Source organism: Lathyrus oleraceus, chromosome 6 (genome assembly GCF_024323335.1).
Source record: "Lathyrus oleraceus cultivar Zhongwan6 chromosome 6, CAAS_Psat_ZW6_1.0, whole genome shotgun sequence".
NCBI classification, from domain to species: Eukaryota; Viridiplantae; Streptophyta; class Magnoliopsida; order Fabales; family Fabaceae; genus Lathyrus; species Lathyrus oleraceus.
In genome coordinates, this window is record NC_066584.1 from 137,287,630 (window position 1) to 137,306,344 (window position 18,715).

Consider the following 18,715-nt stretch of genomic DNA (forward strand, 5'->3'; position numbering starts at 1 on the left):
CCATAGACTTTGATTTCTTAGTTGGTTATTCATCTCTATTGAGTTCTAACTCATGACTCTGGAGATTACTTAACAGACTTCCAAGACTGATTTTATTCAGGTTTTTTGCTTCCTGAATATCTGTCACCTTTAGTAGGAATCTAACAAGTAGACTCATAACAATCTTCTTGAGATGAACAGAGGTGGTGTAAATTTTATTCAGAATCTGAAGCCCATACACAAGTATTTGAAACCTTGAAACATGGTTTCAATACTCTCATCATTTTCCATTCTGAACATTTCAAATTGTTGAACCAACAAATTAGCCTTAGCTTCTTTGACTTGATGATTCTCTTCATAACTGGCATATAAAGATTCAAAGGTGGTTTTTGTAGTAGATTTGTCAATGATCTTTATGTATTATGAATGAGGTAGAGATTCCACCAGAATACTCCTTACTCTATGATGCTTTCTATAAACCTTCTTCTGAGCAGGTGTGAGATTTTTTCTATCAGTCACCCTACCTACTCCATCGACTTCAAAGTTGATACCATCTTCAAGAATATTCCATAACTCATCTTCAAGCCCTATGATATGGGTGTATATTTTTCTTTTCCACCAATCAAACTCGATAGACTTACCATTGAATGTTGGTGGTCTAGAAATATAAGATGTACTTTTATCATGGTTATCGCGAGGAGTACCTTCACTAGGACTACCGGGACTACTTACTTCAGGACTATCAAGCATGATGAATGATGTTTTTTCTCAAGATCTTTTTTGCACCACTGCTAAGCGTAATCGTACATACCGTGTTTTGATGCCAACTAAAGGAGAGAAAAATACACAAGAATGGTGGGTTGAATTATGTATGAAAATTATTTTTCAACTTCTAAAAACTATCTTTAGAATCCGAATAAGTTCAAAGTATGATATCAAAATGTCAATAGCAGCTAAAGAATAATAATCAGAACCAAGTAGTAAATCAATACACAAACTTTATTCTGGTTCCTCTCCTAAACTGAGAGTAATCTAGTCCTCTTTTTTGAAAAGAGATTTTCACTAAAATCAAATTGATTACACTTTTCTCAAGCAAACTCACAAGAGACTTCGACTCAAGCACACAGGCAAGAAGCTTCCACTGCTAAAGCAAGCTAGCAAGAGACTTCCATTGCTCAAGCAAACTAGAAAGAGACTTCCTCTACATTAAACAAACAATTTAGTAGAAAATATTACAACTATACTTTGTGTATAATCAGAAGTATAGAAATGTTACAATAACCATAATGATTCTCAAGATTTCTAAGATATACAAAGATAAGAAATCTTAAAAGGTTGTGCAATAAACAAACAAATACTTAGGATCAAAGTTATTTTTATTAGACTGTTCGTGAGTTGTTAACATTCCTTCAAATCTTCAGCCCCCTTTTGTAGAGGTAGAAAAAGAGTCGTTGGAAAGTAGCTTGTACAAGTGATCTTTGAAAATCAACAGTTTCGAGAGAGAGACGTTGGAAGATTAATCATGATAAGATCTTCAACCAATTTGTAATAACATAGTCCACTACTTCCTTTTCATACTAGGAATACACCAAACATTGGGGCGGACTAGAGAAGTCACATAAACTTTCCTTAAGCCTTGCACTAAGAGACTCTAGTTGACTTTTTCCATATGTCCGGTGTTGACAAGATATTTCTACTCTAGAGAAAGAGTACGGAATGGAAGCTGAGGTATCCAGAGTTTGAGTTGTCACTAGAGGCAGGGATATCATGATCAGATGTTGTTCCTGCAGAATATGAGACATTCAGTTTCTCTAGATATGCTCTCATCAAAGTCAATTATGAGTTGATTTTTAAGCTTATGATCCTGCACACTTGAACATATGTTAATATACTCAATTGTTCTTTAAGTACTTTGTTATCATCAAAATCCAATGGATCTGAACAATTTTGTTCCAACAAACTATTCAAGTCAAAATATGTCATACAATTATAGATCAATATCATAATCATATAATATTCAAACATAATCATCAACAAAGCAAACTTATTACTCATGTGAGGCCATCAACAGGGTAAGGAAACAAATGCTCATGGCATACTCTAGCCTTATCAAAAGAACTTTGATCATATTAGATTACTCAAATTTTAAATGAAAAAACTCTATAATGTTACTATAAATTACTCAATCACTTAATTTTAACTCTCTTAGCTTGGCAACCTTAAACAAGTAAAAATATTACTCAAAAACATATTTATAATATCAAAAGACTTCAAACTCAACTCACGTGTATCATATATTCACAACTCCAACTCTAAGTAACTCAAAAGCAACTATGACAACTCTATAATAACTCTATCAACTCTAATATAACAAATTTGACTCTTAAACTTATAAAAAAGGTAAAGAAAGGTCGCCGAATTCAAAATTGCTCAAAAACTCATCGAACTGGACAAAAAAAACAAAAAGATGACCCGCCTGACCACACCTGTGCGCTGCATCATTGTGGCCTACGCCATGCGAGCGTTGCCGCCGACCGCAACCTGACCGCTTAGTTGCAACCCCCTTCCGAGCAAAATTGTGTTACGTTGTTACAGCCTAGTGTCACGTGCACCCTCGTAGCTACCGAACAAACGCGACATCGGGTTGTGGTTGTCGTATCTCCGCCATGCGGAATCTTCCCCTCACTCCCCCCGACTCATTTTGATTTCTTTTCTTTTTTGAAAATTTCGCCTTTTAATTGATTTTTTTTTCATGGTTTTGCCCAAAAACACAGATCCACAATCACAGACAATTATATTCAATAATCCAATTATTATAATTTTACCACAAAGCATAATCACTGTGCATCATACAACAATAATGCATCAACAAGGAAAAAATACACAAAAGAGAAACCCACCGATTTATTATGAATCCACCTTATACAAGGCATGTGGCATTCTATAGGAATTCAAGTAAACAATACAATAATACTAAAAAATTAGACAAAAGGGTTTGAGATGAACGCTTTAGCCATAAACATACAACACATATACAAAATTGAGAAGAAGAAGAAGAAGAAGAAGATAAAAGGGTAAGGATCCCTCACTATTCAAATATCTAAACACCCACATGTGAATAGTTCCCCCCTTACCTCGAAATTGCAGATTGAAAGACGCTTGGCCTTTGTAATTATTCCTATCTCTCCAAGTTTTCTCCTAGATCTGACTCTTCTTTAACTTTTGCACGTATAGTACAAAAGTCCTCTCAACTTAACTATTTAAATTAACCTAGATATCTCAATTGCTTCTCTCACCCATTAACTCTCCCCACACCATATTCTTACTATTTTTTCTAAACTTCTGAATTATATTATTTAATTTAAATAAATAATAATTTAATTTAATTATTTCTTCAATTCTAACCACACCCTCAACTCTTACTCAATTAACCCCGCACTCCTTAATTTTAATAAAAACTCTTTTCTTCTTCCAACTCTAAAATATGTACAATTATTTCTAATATTAATCAAATTAAATAAATAATAATGATTCAAATAAAACACATATATCACTCACATAAATAAATTAAATTAATATAAATTCAAATAAAACTAAATAACTAAAATTGGGGTATTACAACTTGAAGTTCTTTTATTCTCTTCAGAAATTTGGTGAAGTAGAGCCTCTTAGAGAAGTTAGGGCTTTTCTCCTGAAAATACTACATATTTTTTCTTCTGCTTTCTCTCTCTTCTTTATTTTCCTTTTATTTCTAGTCCACTCTTTCTCTCTCTCTCTCTTTGTCCCTTACCCCCTCTTAGGTAAAAAAAATATAAATTTTTAATTACTTTCCTTTTGAGTCTCCTTTATTCCCCATTACACTCCCTGATCAACTTTCCTTTTTCATTTGTTTTACCTAATTCTAATTACTTTATTCTCGCTAATTCACAATAATAACAACAACAACAATAATAATAATAATAATAATAATAATAATAATAATAATAATAATAATAATAATAATAAAAATAATAGTAATAATTCAATAACAAATTCATGAAATTAAAATAAAAATACATATAACAAGCTAATAGTATTTTTTTTTTTGAGGTGTTACAAAATGCATATTGTTGAGTTTTATGATTGTAACTTATTAGATTTTTGCAAATGTTTCATGCGTGTTTAACACCCTTTTTAACATTTTTTATCACTCACTTAATAATAGTTTTAGGTGTGTCAGAAACATATACTTTGGACATACCCTTGTTACCATATTATTCGTTATGCCTTAATTAGAAATAGTCTCGTCGATGTGTTTGGAACAAATATTCTGGACACATCCCTTTTTCATTGATATTCCTTTTTCGAGATATATCACCTGAACACACCCTTATAACTTTTATTTTATATTTAAATTTCAACAACAAATCAATTTTAAATTGTCTATAATTCAAAAGTAACCCCATTTTTAAAAATGAAATATTCAATACACACAAAATATTATATAAAATAAAATGAATCAAAATCAATAAACATTCAACTTTACAAGACATTCCACATTATAATGTTTAGGGTTAAATTAATAATTTTTTGGTCCCTCTAAATATAGAGAATTTCATTTTTAGTCCCTCTAAAAATTTTCTTCAAGAAATTGTCCCTTCAAAAATTTTCGTCTGAACAATTAGTCCCTAACGTCAAATGCCACTAATAGATGCTTACATGGCAAGACAAATGAATTTATTTATTTATTTATTTTCATGAAATACAACGTGTAAAAATTCCACAATTTAAAGCTGAGTCATTTCCATTTTGACCTAAATCACTCTTCCTTAAAGCCTCAGTTCCTGTTTGTCTGCCTCTTTCCCATCACGTTCTTCGTCCAACGTCTTCCTTATTCATCTTCGTCTAGCTACCTCATATCGTCCTTATTTTTCATCTTCGTTCATCTTGGTCTGCTTCGTTCTTCAAAGCCTCGTTATTTTCCATTTTCACCCAACCCTCTTTTAATGTTATCTAACCTAATGTGTTCTGCATCTGTAAAATCACAAGTTAGGAAGTTTTGTGGGTGTCATGTTCGTATGATTTCGTATCATTGCAAGAATGAGCCAAATAGAGGAAGGTTGTTTCAAAGATGTTCTTATTGGAGGATTGCTGATACGTGTAATCTATTCATAGGGGATGAAGATCTTGGAGCAAAATATAGAAATGAAGATGGAAGCATTATGAACTCAAAGCTTGAAGTTATGGAATTTATGGGATACATGAAGACCTTTTATGAAGAATCAAGGAAGAAGAACAAGAATTTGAATACCTAATTGAAAACAGAGAAATTTCATGGAAAATTGAAGATGTTGTATTTTGCACTATCTTTTATGATTAATGTGTATTTTGATTTGAAATGTAGTTGTTGAATTTGATGTGTTTTGTTTGAATTTTTAATGTCAATGAAGAGTTTTTAATGTACTGAATTTGCAATGTCAATGAAGAATTTGTTGAATGTGATGTATTTTGGGTTTGTATTGTTAATGAAATGTGTTGAAATAGTTTGAGTTAATTTGCATAAGATAGTCCAAATTGGTGTACATAATGTTAACAAGTTGACACATTTTGCACAATTTGCATAAGATAGTCCAAATTGGTGTACATAATGTTAACAAGTTGACACATTTTGCACAATTTGCCATAAATTGGTTCTAACATGATTGTAATTGGCAAGATTGATGAAATAATACAAAACATTGATAACAGTAATTGGCAAGATTGATGTTCCAAACTACAAATTTCATAACAAAATAGTACATAAAGTTTAAATTACATACATTGATGTTCCAAACAAAATAATCCATAAGGTTCAAATTACATAACATTGATGTCCCAATCAAAAGAGAACTTAAGTTTCATATTACATAAGTTCCAAAAAATAACATATTTCATAACACAATGTCACAGAGTGAAGCTCTTTCGGATGTCATTCCAAGTCTTCTTCCCCCTAGCACTGCCAACACTTGTGTTTTCCTCAGGAATGACTAATGGATCATGAAGGTGTGAAAAACACAAGAAAGGGGGGTTTGATCTGGATTTTACAAGCAAAATCTTTTTCCAAAACAAGAACACCTCTAACAAGTTAAAAACAAAGAGATAAAAACACAAGTATTTTTATCCTGGTTCGCTTGAAACTCAAAGCTAATCCAGCCCACCCGCCAAGGTGATTTTTCCTTATACACACAAGGACTTAATCCACTATAATCACCAGATTACAACAATCACAAAGAATAACCTTCTTTATTTTCTCAAGTATCCAACTAAAACTTAGTCTCCTTAAGGACTCACAAAGAACAACCTTATTTGGCTTCTCAAGGAAAACCTCCTTAAGGAATCAAAAAAATAGTTTGAATAATATTTTATGTGTTACAAGATGCTTCTACACAAGCATATTTTGCACAAATGAATAACAAACACTTAAAGAAAAATGGTGTACAAAAGAATGATAACTTTCCACAAAGAAATAGACTTGTCAAAATATTATATCACTGACGACCTTTGTTCAAGTCTCCAAGTCCTACTTATATAGCATAAGCATAATACCGTTGGACATAAAAATGAAGAAAGCTCATTTGAGCGATTGTTCACTGTTGGATGGGAAAGGAGTGATACATCGTATTATCCTTCGCCCAGTGACAGGTGTGATGAATAGTACTTTCCTTGTCCACGAAATCAGGTAGTGGAAAGGATGTTCAATTTGTACTATGTACTATTTGATCACGTTGCCATTTTGATCTTATCTTCAAGTTCATTGGCTTATGATGAGAGTTGATGAAGCATGAAATGAAGAAACATAAAGTTGGATTCATAAACTTCAGAATCTTTGGTCAGAACCTTGACACCGTCAGTAGTCTGGCTTGAGATCTTCAGAGTCGTTAGAATCTTCAGAATCTTCAGCTACATAACACAAATTCAGAAGCTTGCCATTCTTCAGAAGTTTGGTGATCAGAGTCACATCTAGAAGAATGAACTAAGAGAACATTGAAGCAGCAACATAATGTTTCCTCAGAAGCTTCTCAGGAGTAAAATAGCATAGAAGCAGAAAGATCATTGCAACAACAATCATGAACATCTTTCAGAACTTCTAATAGTTAGCGCATAAGCGGATTTGGAACACGTAGTTCAGAAACTGATGATGTTGAACATCATATATTCAGAATCAGAACTGTTTGTTAAAGCTACACAATAACAAACCATTAGGGTACCAAAATTGTTCTCATATAAATACAATATTGTTATCATCAAAACTCAAGGTATAGATGCAAAAATAAATCTAGTTCTAACAATCTCCCCCTTTTTGGTGATGATAAAACATGTATTTTGATGAACAATTCTGGAGGGTAATCATAGAAGAATACATCTTACAGAAGCAGAAAGCTCCCTCTGAGATGTATAATCATATAAAGATAAAATCAGAATGATATAACACTTTCCTGATTAACCTTTTTGAGATACCAAAGTGAATTTTCTGTCAGAATCTGGTTTATCTTCAGAAGTTGATTGATGTTATCCAGAGCATTGGTTTGATGACATCATTATATTTATAAGCTTCACTTCAGAGGTTGTGTTGAGTTCTTTTTAAGAAACTTTAGAGCTGGTTATCTTTTTAAACAAGTTGGTTTTCTTATAAGAACTATGATTTTTCAAGTCTGATTACTATAGAAGAAATTCTTCCTTATAGTTGGATTCCAATTCCATGATTTTCAAAAAGAACTTTCAGAAGTACTACAATGCTAAGTACTCAATGTTCTAGGTTTAGAACGTGAAAATAATTCTCAAATATCATCATGAAGGTATGTAGACTTAGAAAGAAGACCATTTCATCAAAAACTGGTAACTTATATATTGATCTTGATACTTCATGACAACTTCAGATGTTTGATTGTAACTATTATGATTCTAAATATAACCCTGCAAAACACTTAACAAACTCTCTTTTTTGAAGTAGTTGTTAGCAAAAAACATTAATCAATGTTTGGGTTTTTTATTAAGGAAATTAGATATCAAAATAAACGCTAATTCTTCCCCTTATATACCTTATGTTTTCTCCCTCGTTGTCATCAATCAAAAAGTTAGTGATAGATATAGACAAAATAATGAATAAAGAGAAACAAACAAATTTTCATTGAAAATGCCAAAAAGGCAATGAAAGATACAACTGATATTTAACAAACCGGAAATACAAAAAACTAAAAGGAACTACAAATGAAATGCAAAAAGTAACCATAAAAGGCATACATACATACAGATAAAAACACATTTTTTAGAAAACCGAAGGTTTTAGGAAGAAGGAGGAGGAGGCGGCGGAACAAGTGGGTAGTCATCTGGGAGATTTAGGGGATCTACCAACGGATCAACACCATCTTCGTGATAGATCTCCATGTACTACGCCAAGACTTTAGGTGGATCAATTTTTGTGAAGATAGGATAGCTATCCAACTAGGTATTACTGCCATTGATTTTCTCTTTGGATGGATGAGAGTTTTCACTAGAGACAGATCTAGGAGGATATCTAGGCTGAGCTAGTTGGAGTTGGTTAAACTTTTATTGAACCGATTGTTGTTGACCAACCAATAATCGACTAGGAGATTGTTGTTGTTGTGTTCAACCATTAAAGATGATGAAGAATAATCATAGACAGAGAGGGTTGTTTTAGGTTTGAAAACTGAAAGTGTGGGAGTAATATGTGCGTAATGTGAAAAAGTGAGTGAAATGGGTTTATATAGAAAATTTTGCAATGATGACAAAAAGTAAATACGCATTCATAGAGGGAAGCATAAGAGTTTAAACCTAATTCCAAGAATTGTGAAACCCAATTAGTCACGCTTTTATCATGCATGCTCAGAAAGTGGGACAGTTGTCGCCACTAGGAACCACATGAAATCAAATGATAAGACAACCATTTCATGCAACAACTGTTCAGAATCAGGAAGACAAATCGATAAGATTGCTTTTGATCAGAACCTTTATGATTCATGAAAACTTTCTTACTTCAGAAAGCTCATGTTTCAGAGTCAACAAAAAAATCTTTGAATCTAATATAGAGTTCTAAAGACTTTAAACATTCTGAAATACATGTTTTCCTTCTACACATGATTTCATAACTAAGTTTTTCAGAATGAACATGAATCTATCTTCAACAAGAGGTTTTGTAAAATCTCAGAATCTAATATAGAGTTCTAAAGACTGTATCAACAAATTTTAAATGAAAAATATCATTCTTAACATAGTCACGTAAAAAGTAATGTTTAATTTCAATATGCTTAGACCTAGAATGCAAGATAGGATTCTTAGATAAACAAATAGCAGAATTATTATCATAGAGAATAGGAATGTTACTATCATATGTCTGATAATATTCCAACTGACTCTTCATCCAGAGTATCTGAGTGATGCATCCATAAGCTACAATATATTCAGCTTCGGCGGTTGAAAGCGCGATTGTTGATTGTCTCTTGCTGGACCATGATATCACATTGTCTCCTAGAAATTGGAAAGTTCCAGAAGTACTTTTCCTTTCTATTCTGTCTCCAGCATAGTCAGCATCACAATAGCCTACTAATTTGTATTCACTTGATTTTCTATAAAACAAACCAAGGTTAATAGTACCTTTCAGTTACCTAAAGATTCTCTTAATAGTAGTTAAGTGAGTTTCCCTAGGATCTGATTGGAAGCGAGCACATAAGCATACACTGAATAAGATATCAAGTCTAGAAGTGGTTAGATATAAAAGAGAGCCTATCATACCTCTGAAAAGCTTCTGATTTACCTTACTGCTTACCTCTTCTTTCTCTAGAATACATGAAGGATGCATTGGAGTCTATGCTTGGTTACATTCTGATAATTTAAACTTCTTCAGAAGTTCCTTTGTATATTTGCTCTGATGAATATACATTCCTTCTAAATGTTGATCAATATGGATTCTTAGAAAGAATTTAAGTTCTCCCATTAGACTCATTTCAAATTCTGCCTGCATTGACTTAGAAAAATCCTTGCACAATGATGCATTAGCAGAACCAAAAATAATATCATCAACATAAATTTGCACAACCAGAATATCATTCTTAAGGGTTTGGCAAAAGAGAGTTGTGTCCATTTTTCTTCTGGTAAAATTATTTTCCAAAAGAAAGTTACTTAGTTTATCATACCAAGCTCTGGGAGTTTGCTTCAGACCATATAACGATTTTTTCAATTTAAAGACAAAATCAGGATTTTGAGAACTTTCAAAACCAGGAGGTTGATACACATATACTTCTTCAGAAATATATCCATTCAAGAATGCACTTTTAACATCCATCTGATTAAGAATGATGTTATGATCGACTACAAATAAAATTAAAAGACGAATGGACTCTAACCTAGAAATTAGAGAAAAGGTTTATGTATAGTTTATACCTTCTTGCTGACTATAACCTTGTGCTACCAGTCGAACCTTGTTTATGACAAGCTCAACTTTCTCATTCAGCTTGTTCCTGAAGACCGATCTGGTTCCAATGACATGGAAGCCATTTGGTTTTTGAACAAGATCCCAAACATCCTTTCTGGTGAATTGGTTCAGTTCTTCTTGCATAGACATAATCCATTCATTATCCAAAAGAGTCTCATCAATAGATGTGGCTTCTATTAGAGATGCTAAACCTAGAAGAGTCTCTTCAGAAGGTCTAAATGAATATCTAGTTCTGACTGGAGCATTCTTGTCTCCCAGAATCAATTCTTTAGAATAAGAAGTTCTTGATATACTCTTCTTCTTATGAGTTGGATCAACGATAACTTCTGGTTGACTCATTTCTTTAGATTCTTTGGCTTTTCCTTCTGAGTCTTTTTCTCCATAATCGGTATCCTTGGATTCTGAAAGGTTGATCTTCAAATCTACAAATTTCTCAACTAGCTTTGACTTTTAAGGGTCAAGCTTATCATTGAATCTAACATGAATTGATTCCTCAATAATTTGTGTTTTTGTGTTATAGACTTTGTAGCCTTTAGAGCGTTTAGAGTATCCTAATAATAAACACTTTTGTGCTTTAGAATCAAACTTGCCAAGATTCTCTTTAGTGTTCAACATAAAACATTCACATCCAAAAGGGTGAAAATAAGAAATCTTGGGCTTTTTCTGTTCTTCCATAATTCATAAGGCTACCCAAAATAGTTTGGATAGAAATCTTGTTATGAATATAACAAGCTGTGTTAACTGCTTCTGCCCAGAAATACTCAGCCATATCAGTTTCTTGGTTCATGGTGCGAGTCATTTCTTGCAAAATCCCATTTTTCCTTTCTACGACTCCATTTTGCTGCGGAGTTCTAGAACAGGAGAAATCATGGGAAAAACCATTTGAACCAAAGAGATTTTCAAAATGTTTATTTTCAAATTCGACACCATGATTACTTCTGACTTTGACTATTTTGCAATTCATTTCTGTTTGCACTAGTGAGCACAAGGTAGAAAACAGAGAATGTGACTCATCCTTGTGTTTCAGGAACTTTACCCATGTCCAATGACTGTAGGCATCAACTATAACCAATCCATACTCCTTTCCATTGATAGAAGCAATTTTCACTGGTCTAAAAAAATCAATATGCAAAATTTCTAACGATCTAGAGGTAGAAACAACAGTTTTTTCTTTGAAAGAAGCTTTAGAAAACTTACCTTTCTGACATGCTTCACAAAGAGCATCTAAAGAAAACTTCAGGTTGGGTAGACCTCTGACTAATCCAAGCTTATTTAGCTAAGAAATCCTTCTCATGCTAACATGGACCAAACGTCTATGGCATACCCATTGTTGATCATTAACAGACATTGGACATTTTACATTTTGATCTTCAAGATCAGAAAGTCTAATTTTATAAATGTTTCTCTTTCTCTTTCCGTTAAAAAGGATTGAACCATCTTTTTGACTGACATCCTTACACGACTTTTGATTAAAGATGATATCATAACCATTATCACTAAGTTGACTAATAGACAATGAGTTATGCATCAAACCATCAACTAAAAGAACATTAGAAATATAAGGAAGTTTATTATTTCCAATGGTTCCAGAGCCAATGATCTTTCATTTCTGGTTTCCTCTAAAACCAATGAAGCCTCCAGGATTAAGTTCCAAATCTTGGAACATATACTTTCTTCCCGTCATGTGTCGCGAGCATCCACTGTCTAGGTACCATGATTGGTGTTTCAGCTGAGGTGTTAAGGATGTCTACAACATAAATGATTTGATCCTTAGGTACTCACTTTTGGCTCCTCTCTTGTTAGTTTTCCCAAAGTTTCTTACAACTTTGGATCTTTTAGCAGAAGGATAATCATGAGTAATTTGTGCATGATACTTATGTTTCAGAACACAATTCTTATCTGTATGTTTCTGTGTCCGTGTAGAAGTATCAAGCTGAGTGCTAGCAGGCACAAAATGCACATAGAGAGGTTTGGGTTTTACCTTCTGACTTTCGTCAGGTTTTATAGATTATGTACAACCTAAACCTTTCTTGCTATTTCTAATAACTTCATAGATCAAGGAATACATTTTTCTTCTATCTATGCTTTTAGCCAGAAATTACTGGAATGCTCTGTCATATCTAATAACGCAATCAGTACCAGAAGCTTCTGAGATTATTTCCCCCTCTAGTTTTGAAATTTTTCTTTTCAAATCAAAGTTTTTACTTTATAAGGAAAATATTTTTTCATTTAGAGAGGAAAAATATTTCTCAAGCTCTCTCCGAGTTTCAGAAGCAATTACTTCGACTTGTTTAAGGTCTTTGTATTTACTCTAAAGACTAGGGTACTTTTCCAGTATCTCAGAGAGACATGATTCAATATCGGAACGATATAGGTTAGAAAATACCTCTTAAGAATCAGATTTGAATTTTGATTATGATAATACCTTATCTTCTGGTTCTTTAGAACTTGTGGGATCCTCTGTAGTTTCCATCAGTGCAACGTTGGCTTTTTCTTCGTCGGAATATTCTTCTTCAGATTCTGAGTCATCCCAGGTATCCATCATCCCCTTCTTGACTTTAGAGAAGTTCTTCTTCGGCCTTATGTCCTTTTTTATCTTAGGACAATCATTTTTTGGTGGTATGAATCCTTGCACTCGAAGCAGATAACTTCTTTTCGACAACCTTGCTTCTTTAGTCCAAACGAAGAATCAAAGGGACCAAATATCCTTTTAACTCCTCCATACTTTCCTTGACCATATTACTTATGTTTTCAGAGTCTGTTGGCTATTTTAGAGATTAGAGACAGCTCATCATCATCTTTTGAGTCTTCATCAGATCCTTATGATTCTTCATCAGCTTGATAGGCTCTTGTCTTCTCGGGCTTGGATTTTAGAGAAAAAAAATTATCTCTCTTTTGAGGTTCGTCTTCTTCAAGCTCAATCTTGTGGCTTCTTAATGAACTAACAAGTTCTTCAAGACTTATGTTGTTGAGATCCTTTGCCAGCTTCAAGGCAGTTATCATAGGTCCTCATTTCTTGGGAAGACTTCGGGTAATTTTCTTGACATGATCATTTGTAGAGTATCCTTTGTCCAGAACTTTAAGTCCTGCAACAAGCATTCGAATCCTTGAGAACATAGTCTCAATTGTTTCATCGCTTTCCATTTTAAATTCCTCATATTTCTGAATTAAGGCCAAGGCCTTTGTCTCCTTTACTTAAGCATTTCCCTCATGAGTCATCCTTAGAGATTCAAAAATGGATTTGGAAGAATCTTTATTTGTTATCTTCTTATATTTCGTATAAAAGATGTCATTAATCAATATGGTTCTGGTCTTAGGATAATTTTTGAAATCTTTCTTCTAATGATCAGTCATAGCACTTCTTGCTATAGTATCTCCTTCAACATTTACTGGATGAACATAGCCATCGATTACAAGATCCCAGAGATCAACATCTTAACCAAGAAAGAAACGTTTTATTCTATCTTTCCAACAGTCAAATTTCTCACCATCACTGGTTTTGCACTGTAATGATCTCTTTCATTATTATTAATAGCGTTAGCAACAACCATTATTTCTCACACAAACTGGATCGGTACGAAGTACTATGAGGTGTTGATAAATCTTTTGTCACAATCAGAACCGGAGCTCTGATACTAATTGAAGGTGTGAAAAACACAAGAAATAGGGGTTTGAATTGGGTTTTACAAGCAAAAGCTTTTTTTGAAAAGAAGAACACCATTAACAAGTTAAAAATAAAGAGATAAAAAGATAAGTGATTTTATCCTGGTTCGCTTGAAACTCAAAGCTAATTAAGTCCACCCTCCAAGGTGATTTTGCCCTATACACAAGGACTTATTCCACTATAATCAACAGATTACAACAACCACAAAGAATAACCTTCTTTGTCTTCTCAAGGATCCAACTAAACCTTAGTCTCGTTAAGGACTCACAAAGAACAACCTTCTTTGTCTTGTCAAGGATAACCTCCTTAAGGAATCAAACAAATAGTTTGAATAATATTTTGTGTGTTACAAGATGCTTCTACACAAGCATATTTTACACAAATGATAACAAACACTTAAAGAAAAACCATGCACAAAAGAATGATAGCTTTTCACAAAGAAATAGACTTGTCAAAATATTGTATCATCGACGACCTTTCTTCAAGTCTCCAAGTTACTTATATAGCATAAGCATAAGACCATTAGAGGGAAAAATAGGGAAAACTCATTTGAGCGGTTGTCCACTGTTTGATGGGAAAGGAGTGATACCACATATTGTCCTTCGCCCATAAAATTAGTGACATGTGTGATGTATAGTACTATCCTTGCCCATGAAATCAGGTAGTGGAAAAGATATTCGATTTGTACTATTTACTATTTGATCACATTCCCATTTTGATCTTATCTTCAAGTTTGTTGGCTTCTTATGAAAGTTGATGCAGCATGAAATGAAGAAACATAAATCTGGATTCAAAAACTTTAGAATCTTTGGTCAGAACCTTGACAGCGTCAGTAGTCTGGCTTGAGATCTTCAGAGTCTTTGAAATCTTCAGAGTCTTCAGAATCTTTAGGTGCATAACACAACTTCAGAAGCTTGCCATTCTTCTTATGTTTGGTGATCAGAGTCACATCCGTAAGCATGAACTGAGAGAACATTGCAGCAACAACATATTGTTTCCTCAAAAGCTTATCAGGAGTGAATCAACATAGAAGTAGAAACATGATTGCAGCATCAATCATGAACATCTTTAAGAACTTCTAATAGATGACATAGAAGCGGATTTGGAACACATAGTTCAGAAACTGATGACGTTGCACATCATATATTCAAAATCATAATTGTTTGTTAAAGCTACACAATAACAAACCATTAGGGTACTAAAATTGTTCTCACACAAATACAATATTGTTATCATCAAAATTCAAGGTATATATTCATAACCAAATCTTGTTCTAACAGATCCTCTACATGCCTCCTAGACCCCATAATGTCACGTGTCTTCAGAGTCCTAAGTCTATCACTTTGTCTTTTTGGAATTTCAACACGCTTGGCCTTTTTCCTTGGAGATATCATTATTTTCACCTGTTATGACAATATAATGTTACCAAACTAATAAACATAAAACACTAAACAAGTTTAGTTGGTATAAGTTGGTAACTTACAGGACCACTCATACTTGGCTTGTATATAGATGCTTGTCCTTTTTCCATGTTGGCTTCAGTTGGCATTGTTTTGATAATAGATTTGGACAACTTTGATCTTGGGTCGACGAAGGTCATGACAACAGGCTTAGGCACTTTTTGTTTTGCACCAATGAAAGTTCTGACATCAGGCTTAGTTGGGTTAACACTAACATGTTATTTAGGAGGGACAAGTGGTTTTGCAGGACTAGTATCAACATTCAAGGGTTCAATGTCTACTATGCATCATCATTCAAAAATGCTGCCAATTCATCATGATCTATCCCAGAATACATTTTCATTGCCTCAACAAAACTTACAGAAAACTGTGTTGCATGAATCACCTTAGGTTGAGAAGGAGTCACCTCATGTTGAGAAGGAGTCACCTCAGGTTGAGAGGGAGTCACCTTATGTTTAGGTATAACATTTATCCATTCAAAAGCATCTAAACTAACCTCCTTAATTTGATTCATCTTATCTTCATGTGCTTCATAAAAGGTTTCCTTTGTTGCAGCCATAACAAGATCTCTATACAATGTACCACCTCCAAACTTCTTCTTGAAGTTAGCATATAAATTCCTTAGATAAAACATGTGTTCAAACTCAGGGTATTCTTCCTCAATACCTGCACTAGTCCCTGTACACATAATAACACAAAACATTACACATACTAACCATAAGTGTAAACTGTAAGTAACATTACACTTCATAAAAAATGGACCATTACACATACCTTTTGTTGATCAGATATGAAGCACCACCTACTATCACAACCAATGTCATCAAGAAGTAACTTAACAAACCAACTCCAAAAGTCCCTAGTTTCATTCTCTACAATCCCAATGGCAATAGGAAGATACTGGTCATAGGCATTCCTACCAACATCAATCAATAAAATTCCACCATATTTGTTCTTTAGGTGTCATAAATCTAACCTTATGAGTGGTCTACATCCAACCTTAAATGCTTTCTTTGTACCATAAAAACATATGTAGAACCTTTCAAACCATGGTGGCAAGCCAATAATGTTTAACTTTAATGTGTTTCCTTTTGATTCCCTCCTCAATTCAGCATCATATGACCATATTATACTATATTGCTTGGCTGAGTCCCCTTCAACAACCTTTCTAGCTAGCTGTCTAGCTTTGAAAGCCCTACTTTCAATTATTTCTATAGCAAACCTCAGTCTTAGATCTGCTACAACTTCATTTAATTTCATACCTGAATTATTCTTCAACTTTTCTACAATCACTCTAGAAACCCAATCAGCATTAACATTCTTGTTAAAGAACTTTCTTCCCTATTTGTGTTTCTGTAACATAGTTTTAATCTTAAATGATGTAGTTCTCAAAACTCTGTTGTATATCACAATGTAGTCATAATGTTATTTGTCCTTACAAACAACCCTACGCCTATTCCCATCATTTTTTTGCAAACCTTACCTCCCTACCATTCAACACACAATGTTCTAGTACAACCTTCTTAAATTTCTTCAAAGATGAAAATTCCATTCCCATCTTAAATATGAAATGCTTTCTAAGTGTTTCCTCTTCATTAAACCTAATCACTGCATGCCCGTCAACACAACTATCATCATCTGCCCCACTATCAAGCTCATCAGTCATGTAATCAACATCCATGACATGCTCCATATCCATCTCAACTGTAGTAAACACTTTCTTTTTCCCCTTGAACTATACCAACACCATCAATAAGCCCTCTTCTAGACTCACCATTACGCACTCCAATGTTTAACCCTTCACCTATGTTTTCATCAAAATCATGCATTCTCTCTTCTTCACTGTCTTCAAATTGTATATCATCCAAAGAGTCCTCATTTGATTCACTATCCCTAACACTTTCATTTTTCTCAACACTTTCATGTCCTTTTTGTTTCTCTATTAACCTCTACATATAAGTCTTCTCACCACTTGATAATCTTTGCTCTATATATATCTCAACACCACAACTACTCTTCTCAGCATACAAATCTAATAGTGTTGCATCCTCATCATTAATAAAGGGTTTTATATCCTTTTCAAGACAACCATTTTCATGCTTCCGCGATAATTTCACATCATCAATGTTAAAGGATGAGCCCATCCCCTTAATTAAGTCACATGCTTCAAAGAAGGAAAAGAAATAAGTGTATTGCCCACTTAAAGCATAAACATCCCTACCATCATATCTTAACCTTGCATCCTTTACAAATGAACCCTTGGTGGAAAATACCATCTTAAATAACCCCATATCCTGTACATTACAAATATGAACAAGGGTAAATTGGACATTACATTCATAGCCAAAGACAAAACCCTAGATGTTTACAATCAGCACAACAAACATGCATGGATTTCAAAGCAAATGAGGAATATAATAGACATATAATATTTAAAAACATAAACAAATCAGAATACAGCCAAGCATAACACACGATAGCACATGTGGGACTAACCTTAATGTTAGGACCACAACAAACCGATTTAAGATTCAAAACAAGCTTCGTCAATATTGGGACCATAAATAATGAAATTCGAAGTTGTTGGGACCACGTGCTGCTTCAGTGTAGCATCAATGGAGTTTTGTTTTGGGACCACAAGTACGAAAGCAAAAACGAAAGAGAATGAAGTAGAGAGTTAGGGATTTCTTGTGTATTAGGGTTTCTATTAACATAGAGCCACGTAAGCATCCACCTGTCTTGCCACCTGAATAAATGAAAAAAATCTCAGTTAAAAAAATATTATTTAATCCACCTGTCTTGCCATGTAAGCATCCATTAGTGGCATTTTTCATTAGGGACTAATTGTTCAGACAGAAAATTTTGAAGGGACAATTTTTTGAAGGAAATTTTTAGAGGGACTCAAAACGAAATTCTCTATATTTATAGAGACCAAAAACTTATTTAACCCTATTTTTTTATGTGATTCATTTTCAATATAATTCAATGTGTCAAACTCATCGATCTTATCCAAAAAACATAACTCACATCCATATGTTTCCTCTTAGTGATGGTCTCTTTATGCTACATATGTTTGTGGTCGAGGATTAAAAGTACAGTCACATTATTGTATAATATCTTTTTTCTTGTTTTGAGGTTTTTGTC